The following is a 15,100-nucleotide window of genomic DNA, read 5'->3' as shown; positions in this document are numbered from 1 at the left end:
GGACCTGTGATAGACTTTATATCCGGGGTCGTACACCGTTATGGCGTCCCCCACAGCATCATCACCGATAACGGCACGAACTTTACGGCCGATGAGGTAAAACTCTGGTGCAAAAACATGGGCATCAAGCTCGATTATGCTTTCGTCTATCACCGACAAACTAACGGTCAGGTCGAACGTGCAAATGGTCTCATCATGAGCTGCATTAAACCCAGATTAGTGCGGTCCCTCAAGGAATCTAACACGCACTAGGTAGAGGAGCTCGACTCCGTACTCTGGGGCTGCGGACCACGCCGAATCGCACCACCGGATACACACCATTTTTTATGGTGTACGGCGCAGAGGCAGTCTTGCCCTGTGACATAATTCATGACTCACCTCGAGTGCGCATGTACGAAGAAAGGGAAGCCGAGCTCGATCGGCAGGACAGTTTGGACGCCTTAGAGGAGGAGCGCGACATGGCAAAAGCCCGTTCCGCATTCTATCAACAGCAGGCTCGAAGATATCAAAGCAGAGAAGTGCGGGCCAAAAACTACAACGTTGGCGAATTAGTTGTACGCCTGGCGGACAAGAAAAAGGACAAGCTGAAGCCCAAGTGGAAAGGTCCCTTCATAATCGACGAAGTCCTGACTGGTGGAGCATACCGCCTGCGAGATGCGTCGGATAACCGACTCGAGCCGAACCCATGGAACGCAGCCCATCTCCGAAGATTCTATGCCTAGCGCCAGACTCTGTGTTTGTCTCCTTCCTCTGTCCATTTCTTACATTTTCTGTCCTACATTTCTCTCCTTCCTCCCCCCCCCCCTTTTCTTTTATAGCCCTTAAAGGCTCCTCAAGTGACGTGCTACTCGCGCTCCTCAAACCTGGGGGCTTCTTTAACAGAAGCTTATTTATACGGGCTTGATGCCCACCACATGTGTCAAACTTCCACATGTACCTTTTTTTCACCATTATATGCATCGATATGACTTAAGTTTTGGCCAAGCTGGGTTGCCTGGCTCCTGTGCTTACCCCTATGTTCCCGATTGTTCGGCTAGGTGGTAAAGGGAGCACCTCTGCGAATGTTACTGCCGGATCAGCCGGATGTGTACCTCAGACTGGGTGAAGCCGAAAGCTAGCGTTCTTAAGGGAATATTCGGTCGGTGAACTAAAAGGTGACCTTCTTTACTTATTTATATATATGCCCCCAGATGATTTTCCTGTGTTTGAAGTCCGGACATGCACTTTAGGGCATGCCTCCCAGAGAAAGGAACCCCTAACGGAACTATTCTCTCTGGAAGATGTTTCTTACTAACCATGTAATATAACATAACTAGTTGGGCACTTGTCTGAATAAGCACTAATGACCCCTACGCCTGGTCTCCATGCATACCCCGGTTCTTACATAACCAGTAGGGTATTCGGACACACTCCGAACCGTCAGGTCTTGAGGTTGAAGCGAAAAGGTCAGCAACGACAAACAATCTACAATCCAGCTAGAAGGCATTACACATGTCAATTAAAAATTACTTAGTCACTCTGACTGATTGTATTCCTCTCCAATACCATCTAACAGGCTTTCTAACTTACAGTCCTGCTGGGAATACTTGGCGGCCAATTCTACTTGGCCATACACTAAGCTTACAGGGATCTCCTTCCCGTCAGGCCCCACAGGTCCGACCTCAGCCATGTGGTTTGGGTCAAACTTCGTGTACCGCGTCTTCACCATGGCCCAGGCCTCCCTAGCGCCTTGTCGGCAGGCCGATATCTTCCACAACCGGAAGCGCCGCCGATCTCCCTTAAGCTTCTCTGAAAGCTCTCCAAGGCCCTCGGGCATGGAGTGGGAAGTCCATAAGGCTTGGGCAACGCCTCGCATCGCCTGCCGAACTCGCTCGTGCAGTTGCGAGAGCTCGGGAAGAAGGTCACCTGTAGAACCGGGCATCTCCTCTGCAGGACGACCCGTTAGCACACCTACAGACATTACTCTGTTAGTCGACTTCCACGCCGAACTCTTTTCTTTCAAAGATTCGCTTAAGCACTTACTAAATATGCTGCATCGAAGCCGCTGATTCTCGTTAGTGGAGTCCGACAGCTGGCCACGAACATCTTTAAGTTCAACGTCCAGCTTGGTGTTGGCATCCTGAAGATCATTCTTCTCCCGCCGCACCCTTGTCAGCATACTCTCACCGGCCTTTAGCCGGCGTAAGAGTTGTTGCCTCTCCGGATCCAGTCCGGCGCCATCTGCAATATGATTTGCCAGATTTACACCCACGCCGCACTTCGCAAGATACTAATCTTTCGAAGTGTATCTTACCAGAGGGGGTCTCTTTGGGCTCCCCTGCCACGGCTAGTACGGCCTCCAGTTGGGCTTTTTACTCTTCCAGCTCCTGGGACATTACGGTATTCTTCTCTGTGAGAACCTGCGTAACAAATGATCCTTAAATCAGTTATTCTAACTGTTTCAAGTCTCGGGGGCTACTGGTATATATATATATATATATTTACCAAAAAATTTCTTACCCGTATGTCTTTTACATATTGCTCCGTGGCTCTGGCTAAACCATTTTGAGCGGCACGGAGGTACGCATCTCCCGAATTGAAGGCATCTAATGCCTCTTGGGAGAAACAAGCATCGCGAAGAACTGTCCGGCGACGCCTGTGGTTCGTGGCACTCTCCACCTCGGAATTGGTGGCAGACACCCTGTCTGCATCCTCTGTCGGAGGAGCGTCTGGTGCGCGCCTTGTGTTCGTTTCCGCTTCCGGGCCAGGCGTTGGAACCTGGCTGGTGGAGGCGCGATTGGCAACCTCTCCGGATGTAGTCCGGCGAGGTCTCTTCGTCCTGAAGATAGCACGAACGTTAATATGCCCTGAAGAAATAACACCAGGGAAAAAGAGGGTGCGCTATACCTTTGCGCCGGTGTCTTAGTCCGGACTACATTCCTTTTCACCCCACGGGGCCCTGCGGCCCCTCGTTGGCTAGCCGCCACAGGTTCGGCCTCCCGCCTCGGAAACCTCCCCTGCAAAACACGGTCGTTGTCAGGAAAACTGAAATGCGTGAGAATGTATTCCTTCTCAAGGGGATGAGACTCCGCTCTCTGTTACTTGGGAGGCCGGAATTAACCCTGGGTAATCAGCCGTAATGGCCACCAAGGTGTTGTCCTTGCTTAGTTGATGAAACACCCCGTCGATCAGCTCCACCGATATGTCCGGATCCTCTTCTGAATCCGGATCGAGGGACCGTTCTGGATCCTCGGGCTGTGAGGGACGGTTGTTTATATCCTTTACTTCCTGACGCAGTTCCTGCGTTGAAGTTGTTAGACTACATATTTAATCATGGGAATATAAAACGGATGGGCAAGCACAGTTGTCCACTTACCCAACTCGGAGGGTTGTACATAGTAAATCCGCCCTGCGGGTTGACGCGGAGGAATTCCTCCTCTTCTCCCTTGTACAAAGAGGATAAGATCTTTACTAGAGCGGCAGCTGAGGCTGGCCCCTTATGACCATAATGGGTGGCGTCATCCTCCCCGTTAAAATCCCACATGGGGTGGCCTCTATATTGAAGCGGCTGCACCCCCCGCATAATGCATGCGGCCATGACTCCAATCATGGTTAGTCCGGAATGAGCCAATAGTCTTATCCGTCCCATCAGGCGAAGGACGTCCCTGTCGCCTTCTTTCTGAGAGCTCCGCGGACGCCAGCTTAGGCGTTTCTTTAAGGGGGCACTATTGATTCGGGGAGACCGACCCGGATAGGATCCAGCAGCGGGACATCATCTATATAAAACCATTCTGAAGGCCAGTCCTTAGACGCCTTCTTTGGGGTTCCGGATAGATATCCGGTCCCGGCGATACGCCACACTTCGGCTCCGCCCACTTGATATATAGACCCCTCTTGAGAGCGGGGCACCACGCAGAATAACCTCTTCCACAGCGCGAAATGAGCCTCAACACCCAAGAATGGCTCGCAAAGGGCAACGAAGCCCGCGATATGCAATATAGAGACGGGCGTGAGATTGTGCAGCTGGAGGCCGTAGAACTCTAGGAGCCCACGGAGAAACGGATGAATTGGAAATCCAAGTCCTCTTATTAGATAAGGGACGAGGCACACCCGCTCTCCATTGGAGGGATTGGGGTGCTCTCCGCTTGCTCTCCGCCATTATAGGTGGAGAGTCCGGCTCGGACCGGGACCATATAGGCCTGAGGGAGAAATCCCTTGGCCTGAAGCGACACTAGCTCGCTGTGCGGGATGGAGCACCTCTCCCAGTCTCCAGGTTTAGGACTGGAAGGGCGAGAGGAGGAGCTGCGACGGCTGGCCATGTTGGAATGGACCTTTGCTGGAGGCGCTCTGATGATTACTCGCGGAGAGGAGAAGGTGTGGTTTGGATCTGAATCCCCACCCCATTAAATAGGCGGCTCGTTTATGCGGCTAGGGGTGTGAATGTAAAAACACCCCAACTTTTCGCATTCGTTTGACACATGGAAGACGACCATTATTGGGCGTGGAAGCCAAGGTGCGCTACATTACAAAAATTGGACATTATTTAGCAGGTACACAGAATTTGGAGAAGAACCCGCCTTGCAATGTCGAAGACAATCTGTGCGCCGGACTCGTCGTCATTGAAGCCTGGTTCGGGGGCTACTGAGGGAGTCCTGGATTAGGGGGTGTCCGGGTAGCCGGACTATACCTTCAGCCGGACTCCAGGACTATGAAGATACAAGATTGAAGACTTCGTCCCATGTCCGGATGGGACTTTCCTTGGCGTGGAAGGCAAGCTTGGCGATGCGGATATTCAAGATCTCCTACCATTGTAACTGACTTTGTGTAACCCTAACCCTCTCCGGTGTTTATATAAACCGGAGGGTTTTAGTCTGTAGGACAACTTCATCATACAACAATCATACCATAGGCTAGCTTCTAGGGTTTAGCATCCTCGATCTCGTGGTAGATCTACTCTTGTACTACACATATCATCAATATTAATCAAGCAGGACGTAGGGTTTTACCTCCATCAAGAGGGCCCGAACCTGGGTAAAACATCGTGTTCCTTGCCTCCTGTTACCATCCGGCCTAGGCGCACAGTTCGGGACCCCCTACCCGAGATCCGCCGGTTTTGACACCGACAAGGCATTTCGTGAAGAACTCAGGACCCAGAAGCTAAAGGTAGCCAAGCTGGAGCAGCAAAACCTTGGGATACCGAAGATACGTCAGGAACTAAAGGACAGTAGGACCATAGTTCATGCCAAGGATGTTGAAACCCAGAAGTGTGGAACGCAACTCCATAATAATAAAGGACGTCATGAGAGACTTCGCGTCAACAGAAATGACTTGGCAGAAGAACTTGAGAAGATCAGCAAGCATGATCAAAAGAAGACCAAACCACTGTTATATACTTACGTTAGATGCGACGATTGTGAGATGTCATTTGTTTGTTGTTTTTCCGACAGCCAAAAAATAAAAGTTGTCATTTCAAAACTACTGTTTGAATTTTGTGTATCCCTCTCTATCTCTCTTATCTCACCCCAAAACCCTTAGAACCAATAGAGGATGAATTGAGATGAACTCATATTTTCTGGACCGACGACTCAATTAGAGACGGATCGATGGATTCAGAACATGGAAGATCACATGAAGAATAACACTATAGCTGGAAAGGATATGGCCCAGCATGTTCTTCAGTGCTTTGAAAGAGGTGCTCCTACTTGGTGGAGGATGTACCAAACCATCAATGGATGGCAAAGAGTAACCACTTGGGAAGAATTTAAGTTGACTCTGCAAAGGTCTCGTCTTGTGTCCTCGAAATTCAAGCCTTATGGAAATGATATGAAGAAACCTTGTGCATACATGCTCTGTGGAGAAATAGGACACAACCATAATGAACACAAGGATGAATGCCCGCATTGTGAAGAAAGTCACCCAGTTGAAGAATGCCCAACGAGGAAGATTACTTGTTTCTTGTGTGAAGGGACTACCCACTACCCTGCCCAGTGTCACATTTACCCCATGGTACAAAGAACCATCCAGCAGAAGAAAGAAGCAATGAAAGGAACCCTCATGGAAATTTTAGAAGAACATGTGATGAGGGAAGAGGTGGAGGACACACCCGAAGAAGACCCAATTAAAGCGTGCATCAAGTCATGCTATTCATGTGCAGAAGAAGGACACATCTCCCAGAATTGTCTGAAGGGGGGTCTAGTACCATTTCCGAAAATGGAAGTAGAGTATGACCCACGGGAAATAGAAGCCTTGATTGGCACAGAAAAATCTAGGAAGAGAAATAGATTGGATTCCAGGAACAACCCAATTTCTACAAAGAAGGACCTGAGTCATATCACATGTTTCAGGTGTAAAGATTCAGGACACTACTTCAGCGATTGCCCAAGAGCGAAGACGAGGAACCAAGGAGGCTATATAATCACAAGGAAATCTCGAGACTGGTCAGAAGTTGTGTGTTTTCGTTGTAATGAAGCAGGGCGCCTTGCCAGAGATTTTCCCAAAGAGAAGGAGGCTTGTGCTAAATAGTAGTAGTAGGAACATTTCTTATTATTATTGAGGTGTTAAGTCCAGGCATGTAATGGAAATGCAGGAGATTGTAATAATTTGAGAATCAATAAAGTTAGCATCATTGGTGCTGACTTTAAATTTTATGAGTTGTTACTCTATGAAGAAACATTTTAACCATTTTCGAGGATATGAGAAATATGGTCTATGAAAGAATTTGTGCATTTCAAGGGTGGTAGTACCCTGTGAGGACACTTGACCCCTGGAAAAGATAATGATATTCCACGGAGTCGACTTCGGACAAAATAAGTACGAGTTTTATCTCGATATGTGGGATACCCCAAGGATATGAAGGGATGAAGTACTATTGGATATAAAGGAGGTATAATATGAAGCAATTGTAACCCCAGGATAAGTTGAAGCTATAAATGTGATGAGGTAAGACCATAACCCACAGGCTCCAGGACCTGCCAAGAAGCAAGCACACTCTTGCTGAAGGAAAAACCCTAGAAGAGGATATGCTTTTATCAACAGACGATCATATAGGAGTTACGCAAAACCTGAGAGTGTGAAGAAATGATAGGTGTTTGTTTGGCTTGCAGAATTAATGGATTATCCGAACTTAGTTCGTCGACAAGCGAAATTCTACAATGCTTGTGAGGATAACCGAGTGTTAGAATGCGATATTCGGTAAACCATATAAAAGGTAACGATTTGGGTGCGAAATGTATTGATCACCATGAAGACTTACTCTTATTATTCGCCTCTGGTATATAGGATGGTAAATCTGAGTGATTTACCCATAGTAGAGAGACAGCGATATTAAGCCTGATTGAACCTTAGAATGGTATGACAATTTTCCCTTGTACAAGGCAGCTGTTGCCAACCATAGGTCATACGGTGAGAATGAAGCCCAGACCCATTTCCTGCAGGAGAAACCATAAATTGTTGACCACCATGAGATGTCGATAATTGTTTAGTATTGGCGTCAGACCTATCAGATAAGAAGACCCAGTCATAGGAGGACTGTACCAGGATGAAGGACACGGGAATTGAGGAAAAAAGGTTATGCCACTACCGGAATGGCCAGAGTAGGAATTTTTTCGAGAATCTCAAAAGACTGATCCTGTCACCAAAAAGTATGGAGTATATGAGTTTTGATGGAACCGTAACCATGCTTCTAAGGGTGGTAGCACCCCAGACCCCTGTGACGATCAATGGATTTTGAGAACACCCCGAACCAAACCTATTTCTTTCTCGCCTCTCCGAACCTCGAGGGCGAGATTCATTTTAAGGGTGGTAGGTTTGTAACATCCAAAAATTCTAAATTTTGGAATGTTTATATTAAATAAATAGTTTTGATTGATTGTTTAATTGTGGTGTGGTTGCTTTTGTGAAATTGAGTGAAATTTGAAGCTTTTTGAAAGATAAATGAGAAGGAATAAAAGGACTTTCCCAAGCTTTCACCTTGCATTTATGATCTCCATGAATTCAAATTTATTTCATCACAAAACCCTAGAGTGAAGATGATATGACTTCTTCCATTTAATTAAATGAAAAAGTGGTTTTGAAAAGGCATGAATTCCATTTGAAAATATTTCAAATTCAGAAACTTTATGCAACTCAATGATTTTCATGAGAGAACATAAAATTACTTCTTCAAATGCCATGAAATATGAGTTGGAAGTTTAAAAGAATCAAATTCAAAGTCCCTTTGAAGGTATTTTGAGAACCATTTTCAATTTGGAGTTATTTGGTTTTTATTCAAAGTATTTTCTCCAAAAATAAAATATGTGGAAAATAGGGTAAAATGATTCCCTACATTAGCAAATTGGAGAGAAATAAATTTGAAATTATTTTGGTATTTTAAAAGAGTTTTATTTGGTTTTTAAATAAACCAATGGCACTATTTGCTTTATCTAAATTTTTGTGGAATTTATTTGCCGCTAAAATATGTCCATGTTTTAGAAAATCTTTTTGTGAAAATTTTGATATATAATATGCCTATATAAAATTTTATTTTATTTTCGTTATTCTTTTTTCTTTTTATGTTTTTATTTAATAAAAAAATGCACGTACATCATAACTATATGTCGCCCACATGCGCAACGTAGTGGCAGTGGCGCCCCACTTTTTTCCCTACATGGACCAGGCCCAGCCAGCCATTTTTTTCACTTCGGCCGAATTTTGTTTTAAAAAAAACTGTAGTACGCGCGGCCGGCCGAACCGCCTATGGCCTTTAGGCCCATGCGAGGCGCCTACTCCTTTTCTTTTCTTTTCGTCTACGTTTAGTCCCACATTACCTAGTGTTTGACTTTTAAACCTCTTTTCCACCTATAAATATAAACCCATAGAGCCTCCAAAAATCATCCGATTCAGATTAAATCAATATTTTGGTTTGACTAGATTCACTAAATAAAAATATATTTCTTCTCTCTGGCGGGACTTCTAGAAGTTCTCTCCTCTTTTCGAAGTCATTTTTTCTATACCTTATAAAAGTATATTTCTTCGTATTTTTTATATATACTCCCGTAGCTTATTTTTTCTAGACACTTTAGGCATAGAAATCTTTTAGCAATAGCTCTTTTCTTCCGTAAAACAACTTGATCTTGATTTTTCAAATAGTCATAACTTTTTACTTGTTCATCTAAATTAGATAAAACCAACTCCTACATTTTCGTCTTGATTCCACCTATCTAGCGAATCTATCAAATAAACTTTTTGCAACTTTAAAATTTCAAAATTTGTTCAGATTCATATTCAAACTTTTTTTGATCATATCTTTTTATCCGTAGCTCTGTTTCTAATGAACCCAACTGCATCTGATTCGTATAGAAGTAATCTTTCCGTTCGAACAACTAGTGTCATCTTTCCAACATATAATTTTGCTCCTAGCCAGTTACTCTAGTAGTCCACCAAAGATTTATGCACAACACTCTAAGCAGATTCAATGCTATGTTGAATTACTTGATCCGTTATTTTTAATCTAGTAATTCTTTTTCCTACATATTCATATTGACTTCCTATCCAGTAGCATAATTAGTTTTAACTTTTGATCTTTTCAAATTTGAACGATTCAAACTTTGAACTCGAAGCTTCACTTGATCATATCTTGTAAATTGTAGCGCCTTTTCAATTGATTCCTTTTTTCAAATTGCATCCCTAGGCGTAATCTAACATCTTGAGCCATCACCATACTTCTTCACCGAAATGAGGAACTGATCTTGCAAAATAATTTGATTTGGTTCTTTTGGAGTTTTTGCAATGTTTCTTTGCCTTTTCTTTTGGATCTTTGAGTGACTGCTTGTGTGTGGTTATCATTGCTTGCTTACGATAGATTGATCGGAGTGTGATGAGTAGAACTATCAGGAATTATGAGTGCGAAAAATCTTCATCAACAGTACAAGGCAAGTTCACACTTTGATAATACTCTTTCTAAACCCAGTTTTACTTGCATTTGTTTCACCCTCAAATATTTGCATGAGTAGGATTGGGAATTGGGCTGTGCTATGTAGTTGATGAGGTAGGAAGCTATTACCTTTGATTACCCCAGGATTATATGTTATGCTCTTATTGTTTAGCCATGCTCGTAGACCTGGATTGGTTTGTGAGATTCATGAAAGTTGCGAGAGTTATAATAATTAAGGGTAACTTTAAGGTGGCAACATTAACACACATCTGGGTGGAATGGTTGGGGCACCCTGGAGAACCCAGTGGCTTGCCCGGGCACCTGGAGAACCCAGTGCTTTCCCAAGGGGATCCCGGAGTACCCGTTTGATCATCCTATGTAATGCCACCCAGGCTCAAAGGGATCATAAGATTATTCATGCTAGAAACTTTCGTGTGCAGCCAAAAGCCATTATGGGCTCTGGCATAGTTGAGTAAGTTGTGTGACCTCTTTCAGTGCTAGGCTAGCAGATGTAGGGGAAAGTAGGTGGTACTGTCTACCCAGAGTAAAGAGTGAATGCTTTAGAATGACTATGTCTCGATCTTCCGATCATGGATGTGGTCGAGTCTTGTGGGGAAAAGTGCGCAAACCTCTGCAGAGTGTACAAACTAATCATGATTAGCCGTGTCCCCGGTTATGGACAACTTTGAGTATTTGGAAGTGAATTATTGGTTGATCTCATCACTCTATTTAATGAAACTGTTGGGTTATTAATGATTTGGTGATTTTTGGGATTGAGTTGGGGTTACCTTCTCAATATGGGTAATTTAACTTAGTAGTAAATAAAATTTATTCCTTTGTTGTAGGGAAAAATTAGCTTTATGCAAAATTTAAACTTAGAGCCTCCAGTAGCCAAATATGCATATAGAGATAGACACTCTTATTATTATTATATGGTGTGAAATTGCCAGTACATTCAATGTACTGACCTACATGGCTGCAACGTCTCATGTTGCAGGAATCACACGACGAGTAAGTGATACGTTAGGGTTATGATATCTACACTCAACTTTGTCGTTGGTGTTGTTGGGACTCCATAGCTTTGTTGTTTCTTCCTCTATAGGGATTGAGGTAATAGCATTTACGTTACTTTATACATGTGATTTACCTTTGTTATAAATCCTCGAGTACTGTGTGTGTCAGCATATCGATCCAGGGATGACACTTAAGTACAGAGACTTTAATCCATTCGGGTCAGGTCGGTACACTTGTTCCCATGAATTATTTGCTCACAAAATCCCTATGCATAGGAAATGGGTTAGGCTTAAATGTGCTTGCCATGTGTTTCATGATGCTCTTGTTATGTTTCAATTCTTATCTTTTATGTGAGCATCATTGAAATCATCATGCCTAGCTAAAAGGCATTTAAGAAAAGCGCTTGTTGGAGACAATCCAACACCTTTTACCTACTGTTTATGTGTGTTCACATGATTAGGCTACTGTAGTAATCATTTTTTATTGTTTTTGTTTCAATAAAGTGCCAAGTAAGACCTTTGGGATGCCTTACGGTGATAGTTGATTTGATCTTGCTGAAAAACAGAAACTTTTGCGCTCAGGAAAACAGTTCTCAGCTTTATTTTGATTCTTTTTGCAGAAGATTAATAGAAAAATTGCCCAGGTTTTCCCATTTTTTCAGGATTTTTATAGTAGCAGAAGTATGGTTGGAGTATAGATTACTACAAAATGTTCTGTTTTTGACAGATTCTGTTTTCAATGCATAGTTTGCTTGCTTTCTAGTTTTTATGGCTTATATTGTTCAATATAAATTTTGGAAATGATATGCTACAGTAGGCATTGTGTGATAACAATTACAAATCTTGTCTTTGACGGTACCAAAGTGAAATGGTTTGCTCTTTATCATACTAACCTATCTCACAAAGTTCCGTTAAGTTTTGTGTGATTGAAGTTTTCAAGTTTTGGGTGAGATGTCGATATGAGGAGAATAAGGAGTGACAAGACCCTAACCTTGTGGATTCCCAAGGCACTCCAAGGCAATATTCAAGGAATATCCATGCAAATAAGCTTGGGGATGCCCCGGAAGGCATCCCCTCTTTCATCTCCAACATTATCGGTAACCTCAATTGGAGCTATGTTTTCATCCGTCACATGATATGTGTTTTGCTTGGAGCATCATTTTATTTTGTTAGGATTTTCTTTCTGTTATTTAGAATAATTTTTTGCATCTTTTATTTCAATAAAATTGGAAATGATAACCTTTGCCTTGCTTATTTTGCAAGTATACATGTTGTTGTTTGAAAACAGAAAGTTTACCGTTGTTGACAAAATTCCCTAGGAAATTCAGAATGTGATAACATCTTGAAACTTTTTGCAAAATAAGCTATGATACATTTTCTACAGTGTGGTAAATTTTCATAATCTTTGTAGTTTAAGAAGTATTCATACTCTTGCATTCTTTACAGACTGTACTGTTTTGGCAGATTGCTGTTATGTTTGCATTGTTTGCATATGTTTGCTTGTTTAATGATTATATTTGAGGATAGGAGTATTAAATATGCAGAGGCATTTAGTATTCAATGTTGAATAATAATTTTTGTGATTTGCTATAGTAGAGAATGATAAGGTTTTTGCATTGGTTTATACTAACTTATCTCAGAAGTTCTTGTTGAGCTTTGTGTGGATGAAGCTTTTGAGATTTAGGAAAACCGTGATATGAGAAGAATTAAGGAGACACAAAAGCTTAAGATTGGGTATGCCCAAGGCATCCCAAGATAATATTTCAAGAAGTCTCAAGCATCTAAGCTTGGGGATGCCCCGGTAGGCATCCCACCTTTCTTCTTCAACAATTATCGGTTAGTATCACTTGAGCCTAAGTTTTTGCTTCTTCACATGAGTTGTGCTATCCTTGAAATGTCATTTCGTTTTGTTTTGCTTGCTGTTTTAATAAAATATTTAGATCTGAAACTTTTAAATAAGAGAGAGTCCTCAAATAGCTACCCATTTACATAACTACTTGCTTGATCTTCACTTATATCTTTTTGGAGTAGCTTGTCATTTGCTCTATTGCTTCACTTATATCTTTTTGGGCACAGTGTGTGTCGGTGTCAAAACCGGCGGATCTCGGGTAGGGGGTCCCGAACTGTGCGTCTAGGCCGGATGGTAACAGGAGGCAAGGAACATGATGTTTTACCCAGGTTCAGGCCCTCTTGATGGAGGTAAAACCCTACATCCTGCTTGATTAATATTGATGATATGGGTAGTACAAGAGTAGATCTACCACGAGATCAAGGAGGCTAAACCCTAGAAGCTAGCCTATGGTATGATTGTTGTATGATGAAGTTGTCCTACGGACTAAAACCCTCCGGTTTATATAGACACCGGAGAGGGTTAGGGTTACACAAAGTCGGTTACAATGGTAGGAGATCTTGAATATCCGCATCGCCAAGCTTGCCTTCCACGCCAAGGAAAGTCCCATCCGGACATGGGATGAGGTCATCAATCTTGTATCTTCATAGTCCTGGAGTCCGGCTGAAGGTATAGTCCGACTACCCGGACACCCCCTAATCCAGGACTCCCTCAGTAGCCCTCGAACCAGGCTTCAATGACGACGAGTCCGGCGCGCAGATTGTCTTCGGCATTGCAAGGCGGGCTCTTCTCCAAATTCCGTGTACCTGCTGAATAATGTCCGATTTTCATAATGTAGCGCACCTTGGCTTCCACGCCCAATAATGGCCGTCTTCCACGTGTTAAATGAATGCGAAAAGTCGGGGTGTTTTTACATTCATACCCCTAGCCGCATAAACGAGCCGCCTATTAAATTGATGGGGATTCAGATCCAAACCACACCTTCTCCTCTCCGCGGGTAATCATTAGAGCGCCTCCAGCAAAGGTCAATTCCAACATGGCCAGCCATCGTAGCTCCTCCTCTCGCCCTTCCAGTCCTAAACCTGGAGACTGGGAGAGGTGCTCCATCCCGCACAGCGAGCTAGTGTCGCTTCAGGCCAAGGGATTTCTCCCTCAGGCCTATATGGTCCCGGTCCGAGCCGGACTCGCCACCTATAGTGGCGAGAGCAAGCGGAGAGCACCCCCAATCCCTCCAAAGGAGAGCGGGTGTGCCTCGTCCCTTATCTAATAAGAGGACTTGGATTTCCAATTCATCCATTTCTCCGTGGGCTTCTGGAGTTCTACGGCCTCCAGCTGCACAATCTCACGCCCGCCTCTATATTGCATATCGCGGGCTTCGTCGCCCTTTGCGAGCTATTCTTGGGTGTTGAGGCTCATCCCGCGTTGTGGAAGAGGTTATTCTGCCTGGTGCCCCGCTCTCAAGAGGGGTCTATATATCAAGTGGGCGGAGCCGAAGTGTGGCGTATCGCCGGGACCGGATATCTATCCGGAACCCCAAAGAAGGCGTCCGTGGACTGGCCTTTGGAATGGTTTTATATAGATGATGTCCCACTGCCGTATCCTATCCGGGCCGGTCTCCCCGAATTCAACGGTGCTCCCTTAAAGAAACGCCTAAGCCGGCGTCCGCGGAGCTCTCAGAGAGAAGGCGACAGTGACGTCCTTCACCTGATGGGTCGGATAAGACTATTGGCTCATTCTGGACTAACCATGATTGAAGTCATGGCCGCATGTATTATGCGGGGGATGCAGCCGCTTCAATATAGAGGCCACCCCATGTGGAATTTTAACGGGGAGGATGACGCCACCCGTTACGGTCGTAAGGGGCCAGCCTCAGCTACCGCTCTAGTAAAGATCTTATCCTCTTTGTACAAGGGAGAAGAGGAGGAATTCCTCCGCGTCAACCCACGGGGCGGATTTTCTATGTACAACCCTCCGAGTTGGGTAAGTGCACAATTGTGCTTGCCCATCCATTTTATATTCCCATGATTAAATATGTAGTCTAACGACTTCAACGCAGGAACTGCGTCAGGAAGTAAAGGATATAAACAGCCGTCCCCCACAGCCCGAGGATCCAGAACGGTCCCTCGATCCGGACTCCGAAGAGGATCCGGACATATCGGTGGAGCTGATCGACGGGGTGTTTCATCAGCTAAGCAATGACAACACCTTGGTGGCCATTACGGCTGATTACCCAGGGTTAATTCCGGCCTCCCAGGTAACAGAGAGCGGAGTCTCATCCCCTTGAGAAGGAATCCATTCTCACGCATTTCAGTTTTCCTGACAAAGACCGTGTTTTGCAGGGGAGGTTTC

Source organism: Triticum urartu, chromosome 4 (genome assembly GCF_003073215.2).
Source record: "Triticum urartu cultivar G1812 chromosome 4, Tu2.1, whole genome shotgun sequence".
Lineage (NCBI taxonomy): Eukaryota > Viridiplantae > Streptophyta > Magnoliopsida > Poales > Poaceae > Triticum > Triticum urartu.
This window is presented reverse-complemented; position numbering follows the sequence as displayed.